Source organism: Mastomys coucha, unplaced genomic scaffold (assembly GCF_008632895.1).
Source record: "Mastomys coucha isolate ucsf_1 unplaced genomic scaffold, UCSF_Mcou_1 pScaffold20, whole genome shotgun sequence".
In the NCBI taxonomy this organism is placed as follows: domain Eukaryota; kingdom Metazoa; phylum Chordata; class Mammalia; order Rodentia; family Muridae; genus Mastomys; species Mastomys coucha.
In genome coordinates, this window is record NW_022196903.1 from 47,450,252 (window position 1) to 47,457,311 (window position 7,060).

Here is a 7,060-nt window from a genome sequence, read left to right on the forward strand (position 1 = left end):
GAAGAGATAGGACAAAAGAGGGGAGGGGAGAGAAAGAAGGAAGGGGAGGGGAGGAGTTAGTATGATATCAAGCCTTTCCATAGACAATGCCTTTGAAATCTTCTGGTGGAAATTAAACTACAAAGTAGAGTCTTACCCCAGCTAAGAAGCCTTCAGATGGCTGAGCAACAGCTTTTCAGGTATTGTTATTCAAGAAGTTACTGGAGGCTCTGGCCCATCGAAAGCAGCCTTTTAACTGAATAAACATCAAAGAGAATTTTGAGGAATGTAGTACAGAAGGAAGGGGAAAGAATACCAACAATGATGTGGTAATGTGGCAGCAGCCTGATCTTCCATGGTGGGCAGCAGGGGGAGATCACATCTATAGCTGAAAACACAGCAGCAGAGTGTTGTTAGAAAAGGGGAGTCAGGGGCTGGAAAGATGGCTCAGCGGGTAAGAGAACTGACTGCTTGCTCTTCCGAAGGTCCTGAGTTCAATTCCCAGCAACCACATGGTAGCTCACAACCGTCTGTAATGGGATCTGATGCCCTCTTCTGGTGTGTCTGAAGACAGCAACAGTGTACTCATATACATGAAATAAATTAAATAAATCTTAGAAGAAAAGAAAAAGGGCATTAGATTGGGAGAGGAAGAATATGTGGAAGAAGCCCCCCAGAAAGGCAGGAAGAAGTGTGTGTGGGGGGGCTGAGGGAGAAGGAGGGGGTCTGAGAGAGAATAAGAGAATGGAGGGGGATTAAGGGGCGAGGAGGGAAGGACCGAGAGGGAAGGATTGCTGTTTTTCTTTACAAGTCTTGTGAAAGTACTTGACTTTTAAGTTAAGCACATTTATTGCCTTTATACAAACTAAATTTAAGTAGGCAAAAGGTCTATTAATATGCCAGAAATAATTTGTAGATTGTGGGTAAATGCAGTCCCTTCCCCTACACCATTAGAAGTAGCCTTTCCGGAGAAAGAGCTGCCCCTCTGGTTTCCTCTGTTCCCTCTGCAAATAGTTTTTAAGCAAGTTCTTGAGAGCCCATCAATCTGCCAATTAGAAGAAAAGGCAAAAGGACCAGCAGGAGTCATGACTGCACGGAAACAGCTACCATCCCATAAAATTATTGCCTTTACCAAATTGGAATAAACCTGTCAAGACGATGTTTAAGCATCTTTATGTAAAAATCAAAATGGTCTGACTTCAACTGTTAGCCAGGCTCTTCTCGTCTGTCTGTAGCAAAGTGTTGTCTTAGTACCAGAGTCTATTACCAGTGGTGCTTACAGTCGAGGCAAACACCATTGTCGCTGGCTGGTGAGACCAGAGTCCCTGACTTTTCTCTTGGTGGCCTCTGCAGAAAGCCTGGCTCCCGGAGCTGACCTGGTGTTGTGGCTTCTGTTTCAACAGGAAAACTATGATGTGAAATATCACTGTACCTCCCTCACTAATCAATAACATAAAATAAAAACTGGGTTTCCTTTATTTGGATGAGCCTGTCACAGTCACTAGAATTTACAAATATGTATTCCCCAGGCACGGGTGAGACAATCCGAAGAATACCAGTTACTGTCATTATAAAGTGAGTGGGCAGAATAGATGATGTGACTAGTGTGGAAGGGGCCAGGGTCAGGGAAGTGGAGGCAGGCCAACTCCCCTGCAAGCCACCCTCCCACAAAGACGACTATCGGGCCGAGCAAGGACCACACTCTTGCAATTAGTTCTTCAGGAACTAGGGCAAGTTGCTGTTTGAGGGCCTGAGAGTGTCTCAGTGGCTAAGTGCATATTTCTCTTGCAGACAACCCAGGTTAGGTTCCCAGCACTAACACGGCAGTTCACAACCATCTATGACTCCAGTCCCAGGGGATCTGAGGCCCTCTCCCAACCTCCCAGGTACCACATGTGGTTCACATACAGAGTGCAGGCAAAGCACACACACACCAAATTACTTAGTAAAAAATAATTAATTAAAATTTTAAATTACTGTTTGAGTTTCATTAAAAAAATGTTTAAGGTCAGGCATGGTGGCACACACCTTTAATTGTAGAACCTGGGAGGCAGAGGCAGGTGGATCTCTGTGAGTTTGAGGTCAACATAGTCTACAGAGAGAGGGTTCCAGGACAACTGGGGCTGTTACACAGTGAAACTGTGTCTCAAAAACCAAACCAAACCAACAAAAACTGTTTAATCCATTTTGGCTTGGTAATAGGGGCAGAATTTTCAACAATTTCTGAAACAGTCTTAAAAGCATACTTCTGACATTTACCTGAAGCAGTGTTCTCATTGGCAACTATAAACTTGACTTATGTCAATTTAACTCCAAAAAAATCTGAAAAACACTGAAGGTGGGGCTGGCAACATGGCTCAGTGGGGAAAAATACTTGCTGCTAAGCCTGATGATCTGTGCTCAATTCCCAGGACTCCCATGTTAGAAGGAACAACTAACTCCCCTAGGTTGTCCTGACCTTCACGGATATGCTGTGGCACACATGTGACTCCCCACCCACAACAAATTAATAAATAATTATAATTATTTTTTAAAAATGAAGCTGTTCTGTGTTCTTCAGCATTAAACATCTGGCCACCATTTCATTCTTTATGTAAAAATAAGCAAGCACATCCATCTCATTAGTATACAAATTTCTGTCTTCTAAGATCCTACTAGAACAGCCCTCTAGACTGTTCAAAACACCCAACCACCTTTCAAACCAAAGATCCAAAATCTTCCACATTTCTCCGAACGCCAACATAATCGGGCTCTTCAAAACAACAGCCCACTCTCTGGTACCAACCTCTTTCTTAGTGACTTTTCTGGTGGTGGTGATAAAACGCTGTGACCAAGGTTACTTATGGAAGGTAGGGTTTATTTGGGCTCAGTTCCAGCAGAGTAAGAATCCCTCATATCAGGGATGTATAGCAGCAAATGGCAGGCATGGAAACGAAAAGGAAACTGAGAACTCACATCCTCACACACCAGCATGAAGCAGTGACCCCAGGGATGTACTTCCTCCGGCAAAGCTCCACCCCCAGGGATGTACTTCCTCCAGCAAAGCTCCACCCCCAGGGATGTACTTCCTCTGGCAAAGCTCCACCTCTCAAAGATGCCTTTGCCTCCTTAAACAGTGATGCTGACTGGTGAACAACTGTTAAATATCTGACCCTATACAGGACATTCTCATTCAAACCACCACACAAAGCATTGGCACTCCAAACAGTGATGCTCACTTAGTAAAAACCATGGTCTTATGACCATTGCTTGTGAGGTGCCCAAAAATACAGCACTCAATGCAGTCCTCAGTGTACCTCACCCACCTCGGCCAGCTCCCCTACTGTCCTTACCCTGGCAATGTCCTGTAAAATCTTCCCTGGCTTTCCTCAGAGACGCTCTGCCCATGCCCTGTACCCCTTGCCTCCTGCGGTGTTGATCTCATCATTGCTCAGCATGGTTAAGTGCTCACCTCAGACTTGGAGATCTATAGCTCAGTGGTAGGTATAAAGTTCTGGGTTCAATACACATAAATAAAACAGATCCACAGAGAAAACTTGTTTTAAAGTTAGTCTCAATATCAGTCAGGATAATTAGCAAACTGTGTATATGTTCCCACCTTGTTCTCAAAAACAATTGAAATACGTCCTCCTACCTTGACTAGAGTTTGTTTTTGAGTTTACAAGGATATAATACTGCCTACCCAAAAGGACAAAACAGAAATACAGTTGAATGCTTTCATTTGCACAGAGGCACAGTTCCCAAGCCTAATTGCTCTCTATCAGGATAAGAGCCATGAAGGGGAGGGGCAGGTCTATGAGGCGACTTTCTAAGAAACCCATGAGCTAGTACACCTGTGAAATAATTAGGCCATGTCAGAGATATGCTTTGCAGTACATGTGTCCTCGGGAGAGAACTGATCTGTACAATGGAAAATGTCCCTAGCATAAGGGCTGCTGAATGTCTTGCCTTTCCTTTCACTTTGAGTCTGGGCTTGCTCTTGGCTTGTTTCATCTAATAAGATATAGTAAAGGTGACCCTGTGTGACTTCTGAGGCTGAGTCTTAAGAATCTATAGCTTCTAGTTCCATGGGCTGGAACACTTAGTCTTAGAATCTAGATGTTGTACCATGACAGGCTACATGTGGGAGAACAAAGGTACGGTAGCCAGCACCAACTGCTGGCCATGTTTAGCAGCCTCTTAGAAAACCCAGCCCAGTGGAGCCTCCAGATGCTACAGCACTAGCCAACAGCACACAGAGCAGAAGAACCACCCCGCTGAACCCAGACAACCCATAGAATTGTGAGATAGGAAAAATGGCTGTAATCTTAAGCCACTATGGTTTGGCACAGTTCATTATGTAACAATAAATAATTCAAATGACTCCTGATTTGTATTTATTGGAAAGTGACACCAATTCAAAATTCTACACGTGTTCCGTAAAGCAGAGTCGGGCAGTAATAAGGCTTTCTGCCTCTCAGGCCGTTCCCAGGAGAAACGGCTTAGTTGGCAGTGGGAGAATTAATAAGAACAATGCAGTAAAGTGAGACAAACTGTGCTAAGTCAGCAACATCAATGGCGGAGTGTACAAAACCTTATTGTGCCATTAAGGTAAGCAACTCAATTACTACAGTATGTACACAGGGAAATAATAAACCTTCGGTGTGATGAGAAGGCATATAAATTGGTGGCTGTGAAGAGCCTGGTGAAATCAATAAAGTTTATGAAAATGAAATTAGTTGTGCATGAATGTGGGTAACAAATATAGAACATGTTCTGTAATTTAGGAAATGAGCATAAGGCCATCTACGGTCTGAGGTCTCACTTGGGAGTGACAGCAACAACTAAAGAGTTAAAAAAAAAAAGTACCCACATCTGGCTGGTTGTGTAGCTCTGTGGTAGAGCACGTATCCAGCATGCACTAAAAAAGGCCCTGGCTTGGTCCCCAGCACCACAAAACAAACAGGCAAATCAAAACTCCATATGCTGGTAAGTTATTTTATTACACCTGCAACTATTGAGTTTATTCTGAAGGCTCTATTTTTATTCATAAAGCTGTCATTTGCCCCCTGCCTCCTATATGGACCTCTCTCTATTTATCAGGGTCCCGTTAACACCCATGTGGAGGTTTTCATTTTGTCTGCAGTAATTGGTTGTCTTCCTCATTGTGTCTGGATGACACTTCCTATGTTCTCAGAGCAGCATCTCTCCCCCTTCTGGTTCCTGGCTACACGCTATATAATTAGGTAGCAATGACACCTTTCTCTATTTGTCCCTAAGGGGTAAAAGAGGATTGTATATAAGAAGAAAATGCTATGCCGTGGGTGCTCCATATTTAAATGGATAGAGGGTTCGCTGGACGGGTGGATGGGTGGTTGCTCCTTAAACTGTAAACCAACAGACTAAATACTCTAAGCACTGGAAAGACAGCACAGGGAGAGTTAAGATAACAACTGCTTGGAAGTACCGTGGGAGGACGAGGCTGAAACCTGCCCTCTGGCACATACTTCTTTAGATTTCGTGTTTATTTGCGGGTGGATTTACTTTTCTGGATTATGAAAAAGCTGATGCTATTGGTACAGTCAGTGGAAAGATTACTTGCAACATTTAGTTTGTTTGATTCTTCAAAGCCCTCTGGTTGGTGGTTGGTGGTTGGTGGCACAATCTGACATGCCCAGAGGCAAATGCAACTAGAACCATGATGCTGGGTTGAAAATTCTCCTCCTGGGCAACAGCAGGAAAGCGTCATGCTGTCACATAGCACTAGGCAGAAACCTCTGCAATTCCTCTACATGCTTGGACTCCACTCCTTGTAGATGGATCTGATAGATCTGAGAGCAGATCTTCCTGCTGCTCCAAACTCCTCCCAGGCATTCTTAATGGGCAGTCGTGACTAGCTGCCATTCAGGCCTCTAAAAAGCTTATGCTCTGATCCAGATGCCATGATAAGGACCGCAGTGTATACAGGACGCTGGCAACAGAACACAAACATTGTCTGCATATGAAGAGAGCCATGTTGTATACACATTAACTCCACTGACGTTTATGGGGTGCTTATGATGTGCTGTGCCCCGTGCCTGCAGGGTCTGGGTCACAGTGATATACAGCTCTCATCAAACTTATAAGTGTATGCATAGTCCCAGACATTAAATAACAAACATATGTATAATTATAAATTGTGACACATTCTCTGAAGGAAAGGACATGATACAGAGAAATCCAGCTGAGACACAGCAGGGCAGAAAAGAGAAAGAAGAATTAATATTTGGGTTGAGAGTGAAGAATGGAATGTATGTAAGGCACTGGAGGCTAATAGTTAGGTCAAACCACATGAACTTGTTGATATTTAACCATTTCTGACCACCACAGTAGCAGCATGTATGGTTTAGACTAATAGGCAGGAACAGAGGCAAGATACACAGTATTCTATTTCACTGGAGCAGGGATGGACAGCTGCTGCTGAGACCTGGGAAAGAGGGGTCGTAGGTAAATGTGCCTGACAACTTGAGTTCAAAGCCTGGACCCAACACATGAACCACAGCATGAACAGACACACACTCTCCCATTCTCTGTCTCTCTATCTCTCCCTGTCCCTGTCTGTCTCCGGCTCTCTCCCTCTCCCTTTCCCCAACTACCTTCTCCAAATAATTTTCCTTTTGGAAAAAAAAGAGAGAGAGAAACTGTAGGAAGGGGAAGAAAACTTGAGAGCCAGCAAGCACTACCAAAGTCATCCTGGAACTTGGAACTGTGCTCTTGGTCTCTATTATCCTTCAGACTCCAAACTCCTGCTCTCAAATCATGGAGAGAGTGATATACCTTTGTTCCTCCTAAAATTCTAGAATAAAGGTAGGAGAGGATGCTGCAGCCTGGGCCTTAGAGGCTGTGTGTTCTTGCATGAATCAGTGGGCACTGTGTACGTGGCCGCACAGAGCTGGGTATGGCATATACTCAGGAGCCAGCTGCTATGACTATGCAATAAACCACCCCTCAAGAGCAGTGGTGCAACATAGTGCCCATTGGTGCTCATACAACCAAAGGGCAAGTGCTAGAAAGAGCATGTGGAGTTGCTCCTCTCTGACCCTCTCTGGGGTCTCAGCTAGGA

The 7,060-nt window shown here is 44.2% G+C and overlaps 1 long non-coding RNA gene across 2 annotated transcripts in view; it reads right to left on the reverse strand.

The window, feature by feature from the left end:
* The window catches only part of LOC116098119, a 3,915-nt gene extending 938 nt beyond the window's left edge, over positions 1 to 2,977 (reverse strand). Inside the window, exons 1-2 of one of the 2 annotated variants that reach the window (XR_004121713.1) lie at positions 2,935 to 2,977; positions 137 to 235 (exon numbers count right to left, since the gene is read on the reverse strand). This is a non-coding gene — a long non-coding RNA (uncharacterized LOC116098119). Of the gene's footprint in view, positions 1 to 136; positions 236 to 2,764 lie in introns of both variants that reach the window. The other variant, XR_004121712.1, reaches the window with a different exon arrangement.
* Positions 2,978 to 7,060: the final 4,083 nt, after the last annotated feature.